Source organism: Oryzias latipes, chromosome 4 (assembly GCF_002234675.1).
Source record: "Oryzias latipes chromosome 4, ASM223467v1".
Classification (NCBI taxonomy): Eukaryota; Metazoa; Chordata; class Actinopteri; order Beloniformes; family Adrianichthyidae; genus Oryzias; species Oryzias latipes.
In genome coordinates this window covers 16650728-16673652 of record NC_019862.2, presented here as the reverse complement: position 1 = coordinate 16673652, position 22925 = coordinate 16650728, and the positions used below count along the sequence as shown (strand labels likewise).

The window sequence follows — 22925 nt, the reverse complement described above, 5'->3', positions numbered from 1 at the left end:
TTGTCTTAATGCTGCTTGAGTGAAATTCATAGATGTGGCTCATAACGAATTGTTGCTTTGTCGTCTCGTCTCTCTGGACTGTGCATTAAATCACAATTAATTTTTTTTTCTTTCTGAGAATTGGTTGTGAGCATGCTGATAGTTTGGGTGGATCCTTTTTTGAACCCCTTTCATTGGTAATCCCAGTTTAGTTAGAAATTTGTCATAGTCCTAATTGTGTGAATGGCTGGATTAGCAGCCAATTGATTCACCACTTCTGTTCAGGGGCCAGCACACCAAAGCACATGATTCCCTCATCTCACATGCTCTCCATGCGGAGTTTCCCAGCAGGAACTCTGCTTTTTTTTAATTGTGCAGCTGACTTTAGAGATTTGCTGGGATTTACCGGATATTTAGTGGGTAATACTTGACATGAGCAGGAACTGCATTTTAATGTGGTGCTTTCACACTAATGCTGCGTCCTCATTCAACAGGCATGCAAAAAGGTGCATTCTTGAATGCGTGGTTGGCACTTCTGTGAATTAAAAAGGATGCCACTCATCCAAATCCAAGTCCCTGATTGGTCAAATTTCAACTCAGTTAACTTTCAATGTGTGTTCAGTGGCTGTGCGTTTTGTACATTGAGCCTGGAAATCAGACTTGCATAGCAATACCGTAATGTTACAGTTTTGAACACAGAAGCCTGAAATACACATATACCAGTGTTTACATTGACTCTTTGTTGGAAGTGGTCGCTTGAATGCATGTTGTAGAGAGCGGTGTGAACCAATACCAAACCTTTTAACATGTGTTAAATGGCCAAGCATTATGTACTTAGACCCCAAAAGCGGTCTTAGAAACTTGAGTAGTTACATGCTAATGTGAAAATTTTAAACGCAGAAGCCCGAAGCGCGCATTTATGTGCGTTTACATAGACTTTTTCGTTGAAAGTGATTGCTTGAACGCGTTCTCCCAAGAGCAGTGTGAACGTAGATTTACAGGTGTAGGTTTCTCGGTGCGAGAGGTTCAAAGACAGCTTGAGACACAAGGTCACGCATAGACTTTTGTTGCTTTTGACCTTCTTTGTCTGCGGCAGAAGCTATGATTGTGTCTTCCCCGCCTTTGCTGCACGTCTTGTAAGCTGCAGTCATGGACTCACTGTAACATTCTCAATCAGTCCTTTTCTGTCACTCTCTATCTCTATCTCCCTGCTCCATCTTTGCAGAGCTTTGTACTCTTCCTCCATGCCTTTGACTCTCTCCCTCCCCACCCAGCATCTTAGCACGCTGTACTTTGAGAGCCCCAGCCTGTACCCTGCATTGAAAGTGACTCTTTCAAAATGAAAATGTCTCATCTCCCCAGCATTGTTGCAGCCATGAAGGGGCTTTCCTCTCCAACATATATATTTTTTTAAAAGCCTCTCTCCTTAGCACCTCAATGGTTCCAATGCCAAAAAGGTTATGCCCACTCTTCTTGCACCCACAAAGAGCATACGCTGACAGGTTGGTTGGAGATAAATCCAACAGCATGACTCTGGTTGCTGGAGTGATGGCAACATGCCAGCCCTTCGAACAGATGCCAGCAATCCCACTGTGTCCCCTCCCTAAAAACCAAATATCATCAGCAAGAGCTCTGCAGAAAGGGGGAGGTGGATGAGGAGGAGAAGATGGCAGAAAAAAAATATGAAGTCGCCGATTTGACAGAAATGAAAAGCGGGAAGGGAATGAGAACTAGACGTTTTAAAGAATGTGGAGGTATGATGAATCAACAGAAGGCTTGTGTGATCGAACACTTTTTTTTTTAGTTGCATGCTTTCTTCCTCTACTTGGGATCAACTGACTGTTCTGATATTTCTCCTTTAATTGCTTACATCAATGTTGAGGGCATTGACTCAATTATGGGTCACTTGATAGTTGCATCTTAATGGGGAATTTTCAAACTACTTATTGGCGCAGGAAAGGGCCAATAAATGGTTTATCTCTCCTGAGTCTCTTAATAATCATCATTGGAAATCTTCAATCTGTGACTTGACTGAAAAACACACAAGACTATGTAGCATTAAAAGTAATACACATTTCAGAGCGATTCCTATGGTTACAGCTAGTCGGTAAGCTGTAGTGGACATGGATAACTCTTCAAAACAAAATGAATCAGTTTACTCTGAACATGAAAATGTTCCTTTTTTTCTTGTATATCCTTTGAGAACTCAATGTCAGCTTTGGACATGCGTTGGTTTACAGTAGAAAGATCTTAAGCCCGAGCCCGAATTTCGGGCCAGGTCGGGGACTAAAATGACAATTATTACGTTGGGGTCGAGTTGGGCCGGGCTTCTCTCTTGCTGACTTTTTTAATAAATGTTTATAAAAATGTAGACTAAAACGATGTGTGGATACTAAAATAAGGAATACTTGTTATAAATAAATAATTTGGTTAAAACAGAGAAGGTGCTGTAAGGTAATTGCTATATAACTACTACTAAACAGGAAGCGCAGAGTATTTTTCCGCGTAATGAAGCGAGTGCGCATCAAGATCTCTCTTTCACTCTCTTTGTCTGGCCTCTTATTCTGTGTTCCAGCGTTGTTTCGTTGTGCAAATGCATTTATCATGATCATAAAAATATGTCGATTATTTTAACCTTAAGAAATCTTGCGTTTTTTTCTGCCAAAAATACTATGGGATAAATTGAAATTTCGGGTTTGCTTCGAGCTCGGGCCTTCAAATCAAGTTAATTGGTCGGGCCGGGTTGGGCTTTAATGCCCGCGGGCCTGGGTCGGGGCGGGCTGGATTTTTTAGGCCTGATCTTACCTCTAGTTTATAGCAACGTGACTGAGGACTCATCCAAAGAGGATTAGGAAATAGCCATAGTAGTCGTTAGCTGCAACAATGTTTACAGTTTAAAGTCAAGCCCCAATAGTCAATATTACTTTTAGAAAAAAATAAAATTTAAAAATGAGATGGATGTCAGGCATTATTGGAAAAGGAAATGACTTGAACTGGAGCATCAACCCTGCCCTTTACAAACAACACTACAGAAGTACATTGAGGGGTCACAAAAGGTTAAGCTGATTAGAGTGCCCTCTGTTGGTCATAGATTGCCTCAATAGTTTTTCAGCTGTTGAGTAACAGGAAGCCTTTGTAGATTCGTCGTCTGTTTGTACCCATCTCTCCACTCTTTGTTTTTTATTTTATTTCATTCATCATCCGCTCCTCCCTATGGAGTTATTTCAGTCTCAATAATCAGAAATGCACACAACCGGTTTTACAAATACACACGCTCCGATTCACAAATGTCATTTTATGCAAACGTGAAAAATAAATTCGGAAATACACACCCTGTGTTTTACAAACACACACATTGTGTTTCACAAATGCACACTAAATGTTTTACAAATGCACAATAAGTGTTTCTCACAAATGTGCACACTGTTTTTCACAAAAACATTTTAGAAATTCACAATAAATGTATCAGAAATGCAGACTAAGTGCTTCACAAACGTGATTTTTAGGTACACATGTGATGTGAACTCACAGATCATTCGAATTGCAGACTGTGCATTCAAAATCCCGTTCTCGTTTGTGAATCTCCCCATGTGTGTGAGAGATTTTTCTACGGTGAATATTGAGACTCATCTGACGGAGCGGGTCGACTAATCTCACCATTGGCTAGTGAATCTGTCAATCAAACTAATTGGCAAAGCAGGCGGGTTCGCTTTTAGCCAATCGAATGGCCCCTTACACTCTTCACTCTCAACTGACGAGGGAGGGAGCTGTTCAACACAGCAGTTGGGAGGACGCGGGCGGCAAACATGGCGGAGAGGTCTTCTGAAAGGGATCAGTCTCAGCCCGTAAGTAATGCACTTATTTGATTATTATTCCCTCGTTGTACGTCCTGTAATGTTATTGAATACTAAGTTGAAGCGTTCTCCTTGGCCAAGTGACATGTGTGAATGCTTTATGAACATTTCAGCCGAGTCGTTTGCAGAGTACCCCCACCGCAAATTAGCTTAGCTTAGCCTGTGCGGTCATATTTTTTATGAAAGCGGGGGAGGACTTATGATGGTTTTGTCAAGTTTTATACTTGGCATACCAGCTCTTCACACAACACGAGTAACTACAACCAACCAGGGGCCTCGAAACTAGCCGGCTTTTGACTCAAATTCTGTCTGTCTGCCCTGTGAGTGTGAGGGAAGTTTAAGCTAGCGCGTCGGTTCAAGCTAGATATACAGCCAATCTGTAGGTTCTTAACATGATTCATAAGGAACTAAGGGGAAAACATGCCGGATTTACAGCAGCACAGAAAGTTTAATAAAAAGTATTGATTTGGAGACGGGGATTTGTTTAAACACTGATGCTATGCTAACTAGCTAGCTAGTTAGCTGTTCCGTGTGCTGCCTTTATGTAAACGCGATCCGGGTTAAAGTTAGACACAGTCTTTTCACAACCCAGACTTTAAGACGGGGTGGATTGTGCAACAAAGTTAATTCATGACATTCATGAAAACTGCATTTTGTAAATATAACAGACGTGAATCCACTGTTGAATGAAAGAAGCCTCATTAAGTTTCTAACGTTAGAACCCGTATTGTGCTGAAAAGCCCTGTGAGATTGTGTCAGAGTGACAGCCACTAAATTCCCCGTATCTTTACTTCCAATGACGAAATGACAAGAATCCCAAACATTATGTTTTTAGTCTGTTTTGTAGTCGATAAGTAGTCACAGAAAGGGCGGATGGGAGAAATCAGCTGTCAACAGTGATTTGAGTAGAAGTTACTGTAAGTATTACACACAGGCTTCCTGTGATCAGTGTCTTGTCTCTGATTTTTTTAAAGCTGTTCTTTACTACAAGCTCAAGTTATCATAGCAAGAGTGTTTTAAAAAATTCCCCTTTCTAATATTTGAAAATTATGTAATTTAATCTCAGACAGCTAAATGATCTAATCCATGTTTGTCGTGTTTTTATTTATTCTCTAGGAATTGCTGAAGTGTGACATCCTAAATACCTTTCTATTCTATTCTATTTCATATTTTATCATCCTATTGTATTACTGTTTTACCTATCAATTGGGAATTTAGCATTTTTGCCCCTGTAAATATCTGCCAGTTGAAAGTATTTGTACTTGTATTCCATAGATCTTGTACCTGAAGATAGCAGAGAACAACTGTGCAGACACCCACTTGGCCTTCTTCAGTGACGCTGTGAACGTGTATGGATTACCTCTGAGGTATTCATGTTATTCATAAAGAAATATTTTATTCACATATCGGGCAGTATAAGCACTTGGTTATTTGTACAAAAATAAAATAACTTTTTTTAGACTCCTCTGAAAACAAAGGCAACTCTAAAACTCTTTCCCCTCATGAATAACATTTTACCCCCCCTTAACAGTCTCTCTCACCTCAATTTTTTCCCCAGTGATACATGTAACCCACTCCTGCAATTTGTCTAACCTAGAAATTCTACTTATTGGCAACATACATAAGAACATTACATTTTAAATTGATGTGTACCGTATTGGCGATGCATTTGTAATTATGTGTTTGAGACATGATTTTCATGTTATTGTCAGGGTGAGAGGAGATCACGGAGGACAAAATGTGGGCATAGCTGAGTTGATGCTCACAGTACGTAGAACTGACACAAACAGCTTCATTGCAGCAAAAGTGTACACACAATCAACGGTGAGTTGAACCTAGTTTTAGACGCATTAATATAAACATAAAAGTGAATGATGTATTAAAAATAAATCTGACAATATAATATTTCTTTTTGCTTTTTTCCAAATACAGGATTGAGCTCCTCTGGTGTGATGTCTTCATGACTGTTACTGGTTTATATTACAACATCCTGCACTCTCCTGAGGACCAAGACTTGCTCAATATCGGTAACATCACGTATTCTGCTGCCACTATATTTTTCTACCACGCATTCAGGCCAGTTTGGATGTCTTTAGTGACGCGTGGGACAGCCATCCAATCAGGACGGAGCAAAGCATGACACCAAATCAGCTGTGGCAGTTGGGCTTGACCCAGAACCCTGTTTCTGATCCCCGGGTAAGTGCTTTATTTCAGTGTTTTTCAACCTTTGTTCACTTGTTCCACGGTCTGACACTGGACTCTGTGGAAAGTTACACCGCTAAAGACGAGCTTTAGCTGGTATTTTTGTTATAACTGAGCGACTTTATCAGCAGAATTAAGAACAAGGAAGGGAAAACTTTAACCACTTCTGATTGGTCAGACTGATGACATGTGATCAAGCCTTCAATAATGATTGGCGGAGACAGTTAAAGGGGCGCGACTTTTCCTTACACAGTTATAGCTGCAGCTAAATCGCGGCACCGTCAACCTTATCAAAATGTATTTTATAGAATTAAATAAACACAAAGAAAAAGTCATTTTAAGATCTTTTATATTCCTAACTACTCAGTGTTTTATCAGTGCCTGTTTGGATTAACAAAGAGCTGATTTCCTGGAGATGGGAAATGTTTTTAGATCAGTTAATGAGGGCAATTTTCCACGGCACACTTGACCATCTCCCACGGCACACTAGTGTGCCGCGGCACACACACTGGTTGAAAAACACTGCTTTATTTAATCTCACTGTACTGGACAACTGATTTGTGTGCAGTTCGACTAAAGTGGAAAGTATCAAGAACAGTATAATGAAATCACAATGACTACAAGGAATTTTCATCAAAAATGAATGAAAAGTATTATTGTTGTGTGGTGCAAACTATTTCCCTAAATTGTTTGGTTTTTTAAATCAAGTAGGAAGAATAGCACATCTTCAAGTTCAAAATGCATCACAATGCATGGCATTATGAGCCATCAGCTGTACTAATCTCACTACTTTGTTAAGAGTCACTTATTTGCAAATTATAAACAGTTATGGAGATATGAGGTCTGCCTGCTAGAAACAATATAAGTCATTATTAGTGGGTCTCTGTTCATACATAATCTAAAACATAAAAAAAACAGTGCTGTTCATAAACAGTATCTTTTTTTTTTGTCAGGGTATGCTGGTTCCAGAGAATGAATGGGAGGAGAGTGGATCCATGGCTGAACCTCATCCTGGGATCAATGTCCTGGTATGGGACAGTCCCCTTTTGGGTCCACAAATGTTGGAACTGCAAGACGACATCAACCCATTGTGTAATTCAGACCGTTTGGGAGTGGACCTACATCTTTACTGTCCCGTTTGTTTAGAACTTAATTTAGGCGACATAATTACATACAGAAGAAGAGAGACTGAGGGGAGCAAGACAGAGTTCAAATAAATACTGCTGTATTGTTCAAGGGACTTCATTGTATGTAAGGATGTTATGAAAATTAGTTCCAGTTTAAATAAAATTCAAATCAGTAGAGATCCCACATTTGCTTAAATTTTGATGTTTTAATCTGTCCATGTTTTCACTGAATTTTACTCTGCAATAAAGGGTGAATGTTTGCACTTTGTTGTTCTATGACCATCTTTTGTTGTGTAGTATTTAACCAGTTATAAAACCCAGAGAGATGAGGAAACTTTTTTTAAGGGTGACCTGGCCAAGAGGTGTATATGTATATGGTTACAATATAAAATCTATGACATTTGAGTTATTAAAAAAATAAAATTAAGGTCCAGCAGAGTGACTTGGGGAGCAGGGGAGGTGTATTGGGTATCTGTGATTGACAGTGAGATGAACTTGAGGTAATGTAGTCCCACTGCGTGGTACGGAGCAAAGTGATGCCAGTTTCTCCACAAAACCTGTGGAAGTTGCAGGTTTTTCTCCTCCACCTTCATATGATCAAGACCGAAGGGGACCGTGTCTGAGTGTTGAAATGACGCTAGCATGAAAGCTAAGAGAAGGATAACGTACAAACAATCCCGAGTGAAACATTCATTTTAAATCTCATGACCAGTACAGAGTTCGATGGATTCTATGTCAACTGCATTCAACCAATGTTGCCTTGCTACCAGGTCCACTGAAAAGTTGCACAAGCCAGTAAATTTTGACAACCGAAGGCAAATAAACCGACAAGCCATGCTAAAGCTAACACGCTAACGACCGACTGGTCCAGAATCAAACATGGGCGGGGCTTTTGCCACCCGCAGAAAGCGTAGAGAAAGTGTAAGGGGCCATACAATTGGCTAAAAGCGAACCCGCCTGCTTTGCCGACGAGTTTGATTGACAGATTCACTAGCCAATGGTGAGATTAGTCGACCCGCTCCGTCAGATGAGTCTCAATATTCACCGTAGAAAAATCTCTCACACACACGGGGAGATTCACAAACGAGAACGGGATTTTGAATGCACAGTCTGCAATTCGAATGATCTGTGAGTTCACATCACATGTGTACCTAAAAATCACGTTTGTGAAGCACTTAGTCTGCATTTCTGATACATTTATTGTGAATTTCTAAAATGTTTTTGTGAAAAACAGTGTGCACATTTGTGAGAAACACTTATTGTGCATTTGTAAAACATTTAGTGTGCATTTGTGAAACACAATGTGTGTGTTTGTGAAACACAGGGTGTGTATTTCCGAATTTATTTTTCACGTTTGCATAAAATGACATTTGTGAATCGGAGCGTGTGTATTTGTAAAACCGGTTGTGTGTATTTCTGATTATTGAGACTGAAATAACTCCATACCTCCCCTCTACTCCATTCTCAACATGCCTCATGGTTGATCTTGCTCTTGTTGCTCTGGGAGACGGCGAAGCGGTGATGGTTGGATATTGTGCACATGCGTTCATCCTTTGTAGTTTACACAGCTCTCTCTGCACACATGCATGCAATACTCCATCTCTGTAAGGTTCTGTCTGACCTATATTTTAGTTGTGGAATCCACAAAAAGAGAAAAAAAATAAGGCCTTATCATCTTTTACAGCGGATTTAAGTGGATTTAAACATGCCTAATCCGAAGTGCACGTGTAATATCAGTGGATATCTAAACCTTGTGTTAGCTTCCAGTTGCTATCTATGCAGTATCTCACTGCTGGGGAGTGTGCAGCTTTTAGTGGCCTTGGTCTCATAGTATTGTTACTATTGATTTAGGAAAAAATAAAAAAAACGGTAAAAGTTACCTTTACCTGACAGTCACTATATACTGACTAAGCTTTCCCAACATTAAATCATTCTAAAAATCACTAATGACATCTGAGCTCACCAATGTGTATTTTTTTCCTCTGGAACTCTGGCATTTCAAAACAATTACAGGCAGCAGGATAGAAAGCGAATACATAAGGGTGGGAAGAAAAAAAACCCATGAACCCATGTATGTGTGTGCGATTCCTTGTGTGCGTGTGTGTGTGTCACAGCAGGACAATGAGTCTAAGCAGGTCTGAGAAGGGGAGCGTCTCCTTTGCAGCCTGAGACCCGCTTCTCATAGAGGAGACATCACAACACATTTCACGCTGCTGCCAAGTGTGTGTGTACAGCCACACATGTATGTGTGTGTGAGATCAGCCTTTATTAAACACACAAAAGACTTTTAGACACACACACACACACACACACACACACACCCACACACACACACACACACACACACACACACACACACACACACACACACACACACACACACACACAGACACTAGATAGTTTAATAAGAGACTCCAGAGAATGGGTTCAGACGTGAAATGCCTTGTAGCAATGGTCTCACAAACACTCACTATGGTCACCTGCTGATTCAAACACACACACACACACACACACACACACACACACATGTGCTCATTTACTGCCCCCTATTGCTGGGGTCAGATGATTTTAATGGAAATATGAGGTGAAGGTTCGCCTGTAGCTTAATCAGTTACAACATTGCAGACTTTAACACGTAGGTTTTTGATATCGTGACCCTGAAGCAATGACGATGGACGTTGAAAAGAAAGTGTACCCTCTTTATGTTTTTGCATCTTATTTAATTATGGTATTACAAACACAAAATGGATTTAAAAGTAACTTTTTTAAGTAGGAACTTTGAAGCACTTACTCATGATGGCTCTTTCCATTAACGTTAATGGGTATTTGTTTTTTCATACTCAAAGTTTGGTTATTTTAGTCTCGCTGATGTTTAAGTCTGACTCATACGCCTAGAGCATTACTGTTTTAAGTCATTCTTTAGTAAAATATTGTGGTTTAAGGAAGTCCAATGTGGGTCATTTGGCAAAACCCTTCATGCTACTTCCTACCTTTGTAGCCACAAGGTGGCCCGGGTCTGGGTCTCCATGTGCGTTTCCCTCGCCATGTAGAAAATACAGGGTTGTGTCAGTGGAAATCTCTGCCAAACCAAATGTGCACATCAGTGAAAGCTGATTTGCTGTGGTTGCTCCCGAGGGGATGTGTCGAACGGTGAACAACAACAAGGACATTGTTTGGTTTGCCATCATCCAATTCTTCCAAGCTTTAATGCGCCAATACCTGACCTCAAAATGAACTTTGAACTCAAGTCATCACCCCTCTACCACTGTATTTCACAGATTGTTTTTTACAACATTTTGAAGTTGAGTAGTCGAAAATCTCAACTCTTTTCTGTTCAAACAAACTCCGAACTAGCAAAAATGGAAAAGACTCGAGGAATTTAATCTGCTGAATATATTTACTAAATATGCTTTAAAAAAAAGATTCAGTGTTTTTATAATTTCTTTAACCAATAAATCTTTAAATCCCATTTGGAGCTTCCTGAGCTGAAAAGGCTTTTGGAGATGTTTTTCTCCTGTGAATGATCTCTCTTACTCCAACATGATATACTTCAAATTGATTTGAAATGGCCTTATAACCCTTCCCAGATTAATCAGCAGCAACTCTCCCTTCTCCGAGATCGTTACTGATGCCTTTTGTCCTTGGCTTTGTGGTAAAACACTGCTGACTGCTCCAGACTAGCAAACCATTAGCTACGATTAACCAACCGCATTTGAACATCAGCATCTCACTGGAACTGATGTGTTTATTTCCAACAGCTAATATAATTCAATAGCAGCGTCTGATTTCTATAGGCTGTTTTTGAAAACAATTTAAAAACACATTTATTTTTATTACTTTAGTCACTTTGTGGATTTTTACAGAAGAGGATTAATGTCTTCTTCTTCCACTTTCGGCTTCTCCCATCAGGGGTCGCCACAGCGAACAAGTCGCATGGTAAATTTGGCAATGTTTTACGCCGGATGCCCTTCCTGACGCAACCTTCTCAAACCGGGCTTGGAACCGGCACAGAGGTAGAGAAGGGAACAGGGAGCAGCCCGGAGTCGAACCCTGGTTTCACGGACGGAAGGCGCCGCAAACCAGCACGAGCTAAACCGGCTCCAAAAAGAGAGAAGAAGAGGATTAATGTAATGGTATAAAAAAGAGGAAACATTTATTTAACAAACTTGTAGATCTGAAGAGCAACAAGCTATTTTTTTTATTTACATGAAAGAGAGACTACCAGCATGTCAGTGTCGCCTTATGAGGAAAAAACAATCCAATGGAAAATAAAAGAGCAAGTTGTCTTGCAGCTTTGACAGGTGACAGGCTTAAAGTATGCCAGGTCCCCCACCTTTACTGGATAGTGCACTGTGCTCTACAAGTTATCAATACCCTGTGTGCTGAATAGGTGTTGGATGCAGCGGAGCAAAACGGCAGCAAAGTAATTTTAGCTGAGGTCAGTGCTGGCCTGAGGTGTTCGCTCTCGCTCAGGTTTCTGTCTTCATCTTTTTGTCAGCTGAAAGCCTCTTAGGTTGACATTGGGACTTTGCTGTTTGTGAGAGGAAGGACACATGCAGGAGAGACGCAGATGTAGAGATGCGTAAGAGTGGGAGAAAAAGAAGTCATTGCATAGGTCTGATCCGGTTAGTGATGATCACAGCAGGTGAGCATCTGAATTCTTAGAAGTTTCTATCCCACATATTGAGGATTGAAAATAAAGAGAGAAACCATCTTTATTTTTTTTTTTCATGTGTTTTAAGTCAAATACATTTGCAGTGTTGACTGTAGAATATGAGATTAGACATCCAAATGCTATATCCGTCAATCCATCCGTCCATCCGTCCAGCTAGCCTGCCAGCCAGCCAGCCAGCCATCCATCTCACAACTGCCTATTCCTGTTCAGGGTCACACACTCACGATCCCACTTCTTTTTGGGTCTCTTGGAGGAACCTGGAGTGCCCAAAAAAGCCCACACATTCCACTCCACACGACATGCATACCAGTCAATTATCCAAGGAAGCTTCAGAAATGCAGGATTTATGACACTTTTAAATGAGAACTTAAAATATTATATTCAATATTTGATGCCGAAAATATAGACACCTTCATTTGCTAATTGAATTCTCCCTCCCCTGGACTGAATCTCTCCTAGTTTTGCTTGCTTGTTTGCTTTAAGGATAGTTGAACCGAACTTTCATTGTTCCAAAAACAATCAATTGATGGTAACAGATCAAAATCTGTTAAAATGGTAAGGCAGTAAAGTGAATCCTGTTAGACTATAAGAAAATAACGTCTGTAAGGAAGTGGAAATGACTTTAACTCAATGTATTTTGAGCAGTTCACTCTGTGTGTGGCTTAGAAAGCGAAGTCATCTTGTATGTGATGCAGGAATGAAACGGCCCACTAAAATGATTCAAGGTTAAACTGAAAAATGTGAATGTGTGTGAAAGAGTGATTGCTGGAAGTTGAAGCAAACATTGTGCACTGTGAAAAAACTAAAGAGTTGGATGTAATCCAGATTTAGAAATTATTTCATTTCTATAGTTTGAATACTTTTCTTTCTATTCTTTTTTTTTCTAACTTTCCAAAGCGTCTTTGTCACTTTTTTTTGTCAGAAGGAGCTTTTCTGTTTGGGGGGGGGGGTTACCTGGATTTGCTTTCCTGCTTGCACCAAGTCATCATTTGTTCAAAGTCTAACTCTGATGATTTTCCTGCAGGTTTCCTCAGTTTGTTTATGTGTGTGCATTTAGTATATATATTAACTGTGTGGGATTAGTTGTTATGCAGCTTGGTCTTGCTGCCCCTCAATCCTACAGTGTCTGACAGAGTACCGTGGTGTTAATCCTCACCTCAGATTAACTGAATATATTCAGCGGCTTCAGTATTTATTATTTACATTTTCCTGTAATCCTGCTTTTATTAATTTCTTTTTTTTAGCTTCTGTTGCTGTTTCCACTATGACAGATAGCTGTATATGAAATAAAGTATAAAAATGACAATGAATAAAACATGGCTAATAACGGGCTACAGTGGTTTGTGTCACCAACTAGCTTTTTTCCTCTACCTATATGCATTTTGCCTCATCTACCACCAAACCCTCCTCTTAAACTGATTAAAAAACTGTTGAATCTGTTGGGATCATTGCATTTGCCATTTTTGTTGCTTTGTAAAATGAAAATAAAATATGGTTAATCTGAATAAAAGACTTCTGTTTGTATATAATGGTGATTTGTGAAGCAAATGTATATATTTTTTTTCCTAACGTATGTGGACGTCTTTGAAAGCCTCATAAAATAGTCACAAAGTATGAATTAATGAGAGAGATCTTAGCTATATACCCCTGTATTATTATCAATAAGATACCGGCTGGGATCTGTTGAGCAAAAACCCATCATTAATCAACAATTAGTGTGTCCATTATGAGAAAAATGCCACAAGAACATGTTAAAAACACCAAAAACACAATTTCATCAGAGTGAGTCGTTTAGAACGACTTAGTTTCATCACAAACTGTGTATTTTAAAAGTTTTTTTTTTAAAGGAAACCTAAATGTTCTCACTAATTTATTACACAAATATCACTTTTTAAAAAATTAATATGAAATTGCCTCGAACACTGTCTTTGTAAATATTTTAAATTGTCCTTTTTTGTTGTAATCTTGGACTGGAAATATTTTTTTCTCATAAATATTGTGAAACACTAATACGTTTGTCACACAACAATCTGATAAAAAAAAAAAAAAAAATTCTTGTTGTTTATGTGTAACGTGTGAAAGAATACATCCTACCAATAATTTCTATGTAGAAAACAAGCCACCTGTATCATAAATATTTGTGAAAGAAAGCAGCGCACTTGATACCACCACCGATTGAATGTTGCGCCAATACATTATGGCTGTCACGACAAACTACGTGATAATTGTCGTCTTGTAGAAAGAAAATTATGACCTTGTGCAATCTGTCCCAGTTGATGTAGTGCCCAGTATTTGTTGCAATAATTGTGCGTGTGTGCTCTCAGCATAAAAAAAGGAGGAGCCTTCAAGTAGAAGTGACATATTTCTCACTGACAGATAAGCAAAGCCAGCAATGTCATCCAGAGCCAGAGTTCAGAAAAGGCTGCTTCTTTGTCGGTTTTTGCTGTTTTACATTTTTTTTTAATGGAGTTGTTAATGTTGATAAAGCACAACATGCATACTTCGTCTGCACACTTTGCCAAATCCTAAACCCAGAAGTGGGTCTGTTTACCTCAAGAGGATTTCGCTTGTCATTTATTGCAAGATGTTGGAAAGTGAGAAACTCTTTGATGATAAAGCTGCTCCTCACTAATGCTGTTTATCGGGAGGGAGAGAGACTAAAGTGACACAAAATCCCGTACCGACACAAAGGATATATTTTGAAGATATGCACATTACCAATGTAATATTTTTACCTGCAGCATGCTTCATTATCACTGTGCACTGACTGCGTCAAAATGACGGTGCCAGGGGGAGATTAAAGGATGAATGGATGATGATGGGAAGGCAGACTACTTTTTTCCCCCCTTCTGTTGATCTGAGGTGGGAAAAACATCCCTTTTCTGATTATTCTAATTATTCTGAAATTCATATAAAAGCTTCCTCCTCTCCAAAGTGCGATGAAGGGGTTAGAAGTTTGTTTGAAGTGAAATAGAAAAATAAAAAAGAGTAGTTTTGGATTCTTCAGCAGCATCAAGCGTTTGTCCAAATGCATCAAGAGGCAAACACTCAAGTGATTTTTGTTGTTGTTTTGCAAAGGTTTCCACTTGGGTTTAAATTTAACTGAGGCAAACCTAGCGAGGAAATGGAGCCTTAAGTGAAACATGAATATTTTAGACCAGATTACTTTTCTGGTATTCTCTCCTGGCAAGTGTTTAACCAGTGACCATTCTCTCCGTCTCTGTCCACCCCCACACCCTATTATGCATGATTGGAAGCAGTGCTTGAATGTTTGCAAGCAGGGTGACACCTTCTCAATAGACCTTAAGAGGCCCCCTCTCTCCCTTAATCTTGAACCCAAAGTCAGATACTTCAAAAAGGGGAGGCGGGGGTTCGGATTTAGTTTTTCGGAAGCAACAATAAAGGAAACTGACCCTGCATTTGTTGAACAAGGTGAGAATATTTGATTAAAAAAACTTCAATTGCTTCTAAATTATGCCTGCTTTCATGTGTTTTGAAACGAAAAATTAGATTTTGTTTGGGTTGCATGATTGTTGGAGGGTATGATTTCCAGAAGGAGTGATCCTTAGGCTACGTTCACACTGCAGGGCTTAATGCTCATTTCAGATTTTTTGAAAAAATTCGATTTTTTTTTTTTTTTTGCCTGCCCGTTCACATTTCCAATTAAATGCGAACTTTTGTGATCTCCTGTGTGACCGTGAAATGACCCAGAAGTGACCCGCAAGCACAGAAGAGTACTCAACGGTGAACGACGCCACTCGTTGTTTGTGGAAGTAGTTAACGTTAACAATGGATGTCAGCAACATTGTTGTCAACAGCAGAGCTCTTTTTGCATTATTACATTTATTTTCACAAAGGAGCCAGCACAATTACACTCTTCTCATTTTAAGAAGACATTGGAGCCAGGTTGTCTGTACCCACTGTTGTGGAATGGGGATGTGTATGTGTTTGGGCCGTGCGCGCGCGTGGGTGTGTAAGAGAAAGGAGAGGGCGCATAGAGCGCTGGAGGGAGTGAGAGGGGGCAGCGGAAGTGTGTTAGGTGCGCGCATTCATGTTGTGTGTTACGGAGGAAGGAGAACAATAATAAGGCTTCTCCCAGAATAACTGCTAATGACTCTTTATTGACCCGCCCTGGAGAATCTGAGGGTCCGAACAGGGAAGTAAGCCCCGAATGAGCATCCACCTCCGGCCCTGGAGAAGGTCTCCCCCGCGCTTCTGACCACGGTCAGAAAGGAAAAAAAGTCATTGGAGTAAAAGGTTCAACACCACGCTCGGCCATTTCGCTGGAAATTTTTTCAAAAACCGCCCGGTTCCCATAAAAGCCCTCGAGTTTGGCCTAAATATAGCTGTCACCCCAAATATTAATCAAATCGGTGACCTTGCTTCCCTTCCGCTGACTGGTCTCAGCAGCATCGTCCGCCATGGTTGATGTTTATGTTCTCGTTCCCGCCTACTTCAATGCAGAATTATGACGTTTGTAGCGCATCAATTACGTACGGGTCGGATGCATGTGGCCTGGCTGTTTAGATGGAGGTCGCATTTCAAAAGATTGGATACGTATCGGACTCAGGACCACATACCCCAGTGGCCTGGGTCACGTTTGAAAAGATCTCATCTGTGTCGTTCCGACTGTCATGAAAAGACCAGATACAGGTCGCATAGGGGCAAAAAAATCGGAATCAGCCTGCAGTGTGAACATAGCCTTAGACAAGACCTGATAACCCCTCACTCTACCTACATCCTTTCTTTGAAACCCATCCTATAGGACTAACAAACAATAGCACATTCAATAACGAGTGGCTCCTATCCTTGCTCCATAGGCCTGAACCTCCTTAGCCACATCATCACTGAAAGAGATATCGTCCATTGCCTGTCATCATGTGTACATAGGTGACATTAAGTTTATAAGAAAACAAGACATAAACTCCAATCTACACTACTAGGATCTACAACAATGATACCAGATTGACATTCAAACTGGACAAGTGTTCCTGGATGGTAACAAAGACAGGAATGATGATCAGAACAGATGTTGAAGGGAGCTACAAGTATCTGCAGTTCTTCAAAAGAAAAACTAATTTGTCAAATCCAATCACAGATTAAGGCAAGTTCTGAAAAAGTCAGCTAAATGGCAAAGACAAAGTCAAGCCAATCCACACACTGCCAGTCATCTGACACCCTGCTGACATAATAAAATGGCCAAAAGATGAGATAAAGGCAAGTGACACTAAGACAAAGACTAACCTTAGACTGTACACTAAACAGAGGTAGGGAGGTTGAGTAAGCACCAGAGCTACTACTCAAGATAAAATAAATATTGAGGATATATGAGGATGATAAATTGTCTACATGGGTGGTGAATACCTTGGGCAGAATAAATTCCAGAAGAAACCAATATAGGCAAAACTGTACAAAATTACTAAATCAGAAGCAGTAGCTAATATTGGAAAATCCACCAGTAGAAATCCTACCAGTGGCTGGAAAAAACTGCAGACAGCTCAAAGGCTATAATCAACCCAGCAAAGGAGCTCCAAGTAAAATACCAAGATCTACTATACCAGACAGGACTTCAGGTGCAGGCTAATCAGACACCCCTTAGGCAATCTGGCATGTAACAACAGGGTTGTAAGATGTAAGATATTTAATATTACAACCAAGTGGTTGGAATAGTTTACAGAAAACATCTTTACACCTTAGGCTTGAAGTCCCAAGTTCAAGATGGGAAAAACCACTGAAGGTAGCTGAGAAGCTAAGAACCTTGTGGAATGTCCAGATACAGGCAAACAAAATGCTAATGGATAAGAGAAGTCATAGCAGTGATGGTCAAGGTAGAAAGAAGAAAGATGTAATGATGGGTGTAACAATCCCAAGTGATGACAACACCAGGGAGAAGGAAAATGAGAAGAAAAGCCAAGAAAAAATGTGAAATTTAAAGGCGACAGTAGGATTTGGAACACTCAAATTGGGAGCTTGGTCTTTGTGCATAAAAGTGCAGTCCGAGACACACCTAAGATCTTGTGCAGGACCCTCAAGTTCCTAGGTCTCTGGTAGAAAACCCAGAACTTGAAGGGATCTGTACTACTTTTATAGATTATTAGCTCATACATTTTTCCTTTGTTTTACAATGTTGTTTCATTCAAGCAGTGTACCTGGAAGATATTTTTAGCAATAAGAGAAAACAAACTGCAAGTAAGTCCAAGTAAATATCTAAAAATAAATAAAAGCAAAGGTTTTCTGCATGGCTCTGACTCCTGCTGTTGTGCACTTGGTACTATTTTCTTTGGCTAAAAAGTATGGGCATGATTTTTGACTAGTGCTTGGGCTGAACTGTCATGTCAACTTCTCCATGCTCCGTTATTGTCTGTCTTACTTGTTGGTTCCAGTAATTTTTATCTATTTTCAAGGTGTTTGAAGTGGTCGTTTAATTATAATTATGCAGTTTTTAGGCAAAATAAAACGTGTATTTTTCTACGACATAGTTTCTGCTGAGCCGCAGGAGTTCATCAGAAATTCACCTCCGAGTTGTGGCCCTGCACTAATATCCCATCATCCCTTTGTTTGCCCTTTCTATTACCAGCTTACAGCCCCTTACGACCCCCGAGTTGACATTAGTGGTGTAACAAAAATTGCGAGCAATATCAGAGCTATTCAGCTGTACAGTTTTGTGCCAGATGTCAGCTCAGACGAGGAAAATTAAGACACACATGGATCTATTTGGCTGAAGGTGGATGTATCAGAATGAAGTGGGGCATGGAGCTTGCAGCTTGTCAACTGTATTATGTATGCAACAACTACAAACCTTTTCAAAGAGCATTTTTTCATCTGTTACTGATTCTCCGTGATTTGAATGAACACTACATATAAACACAGTTTTAATATTAATCATCATAATACATGCCCTCCATCATGGCCACAAGAAGATGCAACAAAAACACCGAAACCCCAATTTTGATTGGAGTGACTCTTTACTTTAAAAAAGACTTCGCGTGAGAACAGTGCATGATAACGTTTGTAAATTTTATTTTAATCTATTAATCATTAAAATTTAAACTATTGATGGCAAACTGTCAAAATACTATTCTGAATTCCTTTTTTCAATGCAATTTTAATGACACTCATGTAGACCAGCTTCTATACAACATACCTAAATGCCCATGCAGCACTTTAAAGCCTTACTCAGTTCAACAGAAGGTGGTGAATTAGCCCCATAGAACCGTTACTTTGAATCTTTTATCTTTCTGGAATTATCACCACCACTTTTGGCTCCAACCAGGCATCCTTTGCTTCAGACTTGATTCTGTTGCTAGCTTTCATTAATGATCATAAAGGCTTAATTAAACCCTGACATTATCTGGATGGAGTTCTTGGCATTTGTTCTTGTAAATGGCTCTTTGAAGGTGCACATCGTTGAACTTGCATGCTGGGGACAGATTTGGTCGCATTGTAAAACATTTGTCTACAAATCCTGCTTAAGTGGATGTCCATAAACAGGTTTGAAATGCATGTTTCGCACTTCAGACTTGCTTTTCATGAATTTTGTCGTGGCAAAATAGCATCTTATTTTACTACATGTTTTTTTTAATTATTATTTGGAGCTTTGTGATTAAAGTGGAAAAACAACTCTGCAGGTGTTTGGATGTCAAAGTAAAGGCACAATACTTAGTCAATACATCTTTTATTTCTTTTATTTCTCCCAGTGATGGGCTGATAGAAAGAGGGGCCACACTTCCTTTATCTATGCAAATTGTTTTGCCTAAACTTGAAAGGTGAGGTATTTGCAGGGGAGTTTCCGCTATACAAAGGTATATTTGGTAAGTTAAAAAAAAAGTGTTTATTCTAATAGTTGTGTATGTGTGAGTTTTACTTAGATTATTAAGATTCTAAGATCACCTTGAAGCAGTGATCCATCTGTAATCAAGCACTCACATCTGTTACATTTTTTCCGGTGGGAAGACTCATGTCCTCATTGAAAATTAAAAGAAAAAAAAGTTTGAGATAGGAGTTATAAAACTCACAACATTTCAGTTTGTGTTTATTTTGAGTAAACCTTCATTTAATACGTCCATGACAAGATGATAATGTTAAAGTCAGCAAGCCTGGCTAACTGATTTTACTAAATCACAGATTTATGTCACACTTATTTGGCCACATGGACATTAGAAGTGTGCATGTGTGTGTGTGTGTGTGTGTGTGTGTGTGTGTGTGTGAGATCCAATGGGGGCCAACAGCAATTTTTAAAGTCAGTTTTTTAATGAGATCAATGCTTTCCTCCCCTATTCCCTGATGGTACAAGCGGTTGTGTATGTAGGAATGTGTGTTTTAGTGAGTGTGTGTCTGTGTGTGTGAAGGGATTGGCTCCAGGGACCCTAGACAGATAAATCTTTAATCACGTGCTTGCACTCATGTTTCTTTTAATTGCCCCCTAAATCAACAGATGGATGATGGCATCTTGGTTTAAAGGGTATTGTTTTGAATCATTATTTATTTTAGTTGAGATTTTTTTTTTTATGAAAAGTTCATCGTACATGAGAAGAATCCCTTTTGCTGACTTTCTACAGTATCATTTTTGTTTTTATCCCATATTTGAGTCTTTGTAGTGTTTTTTAGTGTATTAATTTGTAAGAAAAGACCCATTGATCAGATGTGGACTCTATATTAAAGTGGCTTAATTTGCATATCCCAACACAATTGTGTGTGTTCTGTTTTTTCGTTTTGCAGTGAAGGGAAACTGACCTCTATGCTTTCGTATGGATGCACATATGTGAGATGAATGATAAAATTGACCGCTAAATCAACAAAGAGACAATGCATCTTTGTTTACAACAGTCTTGCTTGTGTATATGTTTTTATGAGGGTTCCAAGAAAAAAATATAATTATACGAGCTTTCCTGCAGGTCACTTTACGTGACCTATAGGAATTCTTTGAGGCCTGTATTCGCTTTTGCTGCTTCTGTTTTCCTCATTTTAAATCCATCATTGTCTCATCCCTCATCCCTGGTGTATACTTTTAATCAACAGCTAGAAGTGTACTGGAGGGGCAAAGCTGTTCATGTGTGGAGGCTTTGTGATTGCATTGTTACTTTTGGGGTATACGGGAGGACACTGAAGAATACAGATGTTACTGAAGTTTTAAATAAACCTTTGCTGGGGAGGACGGTGACACTTTTTAAATGCGTTTGGGTTTATACTGTTTGGGATTAGTCTGAAAACTGCTAAGTAGTAGAGGTTGAACAGTTGCTGTGGTGTTCTGAGCATAAAACTTCCCCCAACTTTAGGACAAACTTCTTTCTGGAAATATTTCTGGACAAAAGGTACACAGTTCCTCGATTATTGTGTTTTGTTCCCTGCAGTACGTTTAACAATTTCTGCCATTTATGGTAGACAATAGGCAGTGATGGATAAGACAAAACTATGTTCACACCACCCTAGGCATTCAAGTGACCACTTTCATTGAAAAGTCTATGTAAGTCTATGTAAATGTGTTCCAGGCATTCGCTTTCATGCAAATTTTTATGACGATAAACTCACATCCATTGAATGCGCGTTGAAAGTTAAACCAGGTCGAACTTTGACCAATCAGGGACTCAGGTTTGATAGTGACGTATGGCGTCCCTCTTAATTCATGGAAGTGCCAAATGTGGTCATGGAGGAGAAAATAATAATTGTGCTCGGCCAGAAATATGACATCAAGTCTTTCATTTATCAGAATAGAGGTGTAAAAGAAAAGCAAGATTTACGAGATTTGCACCACTTCAACATTTCGCACCAACAGAAGGTGGTGGACATGCGCCACTATCAGGTAGCGACAGTTCAGTGTAAAAAAAACAAAAGCTAAACACGCGTTCAAGACACGCGTCACATACCCTGTGTGAATGTAGCATGATCATTTAAAAGGAACATGACTAAAAGCCATTCTTCTTTTTAGAAATAAAAACATCCAGGCATCTTCATCTTATTCTGTTTGGGTTTGAAAAAGCATGTGTTTGAAGGAGGGAGAGTGAAAGAGGGTGCAATGGGCAGCTGTGGTGTGGTGGTAGGAGAGGCCTTTTTTTCTACTGGTAGCCTGCATCCCATGATGGAGTCACTATATAGATCAAGTTGGTTAATGCGTCTTGCTCCCACCTATGCTTCTCTGGTGTCTCAATGATGAAGAGGGTCCAGTGCATACCCTGTGATCATTAGCTTTGAGGAATAGTAATGCTAGTGAATCTGGAGCAAGGCTCTAACCTTCCATGTTCGCCATGCAAAAGCTCAGGAGTCTACACTAATTGATTTAATGTAACCTCTGAAGAAGGACACAGAAACTACAACCTTCTGTTTAGGGAGCCATTTTTGGATTTGGAAAAAAGCGTTTGTGTTTAGGAGTTGTGTCACAAAGATTCAACAGCTTCATCCTGGTTTTTTGTTTTTGTCTTTTTTTTCAAAGGCTATCTTCATTTCTTATTCCAAGAAAAATGATTGTGTGTGAGTTGTTATTATAAGTGTTATTGTTATTTGTAATGTTGTGGTCTTTAAAGAGAATGCAAAGCACATAAAGACCAAAGTATGTGCATGCAAGATCATCAAGAATCACTTTATTGTTCTTCTTTAGACTATAAAAACATAAACAATTCCTAAACTACATAAACAAAAACTAAGATATGTTTTTCATATATTAGCATTTGTTTTTTAACAAAAGGTTTTGAATCCTTGTACAAATGATGATCCAAGAAAGGTTATTTTTTTAAGTTCTTACTCATTTAAAGTGGAAACAGATATACTCCGTGCCTTTATTTAAGCATCTACTGGTAGGGTGACATTTTTATAGTTAACGGAGACCCATCCCAACAGAATTTGTTTAGGTTTTCCTGTACTTCCCCACAAACGGATCGCAAAAGAAGTGTCAGTGTGGATGTTGAAGATAAAACCAGATTGGAGTTGTAAGTCCCTGGTAAATTGCTTTCATGCCATTGTCTGGATTTGATATGAGAATCTGTGTTACACAGTCACGCATAGATTTGAGAACACCCAGAAGAAGTGGTGCTGAAGTGGGAAGTGGCCCAGTGTGTGCATGTGTGATGCTGTGCTCTGTGTGAGCGCACCTGCTGC

General features: G+C 39.5%; 1 protein-coding gene across 6 annotated transcripts in view; it reads left to right on the top strand.

Annotated features, from left to right (window-relative positions):
* Positions 1-22925, top strand: part of LOC101167610 (low-density lipoprotein receptor-related protein 8) — a 170480-nt gene that overhangs the window by 1920 nt on the left and 145635 nt on the right. The window lies entirely within an intron of this gene.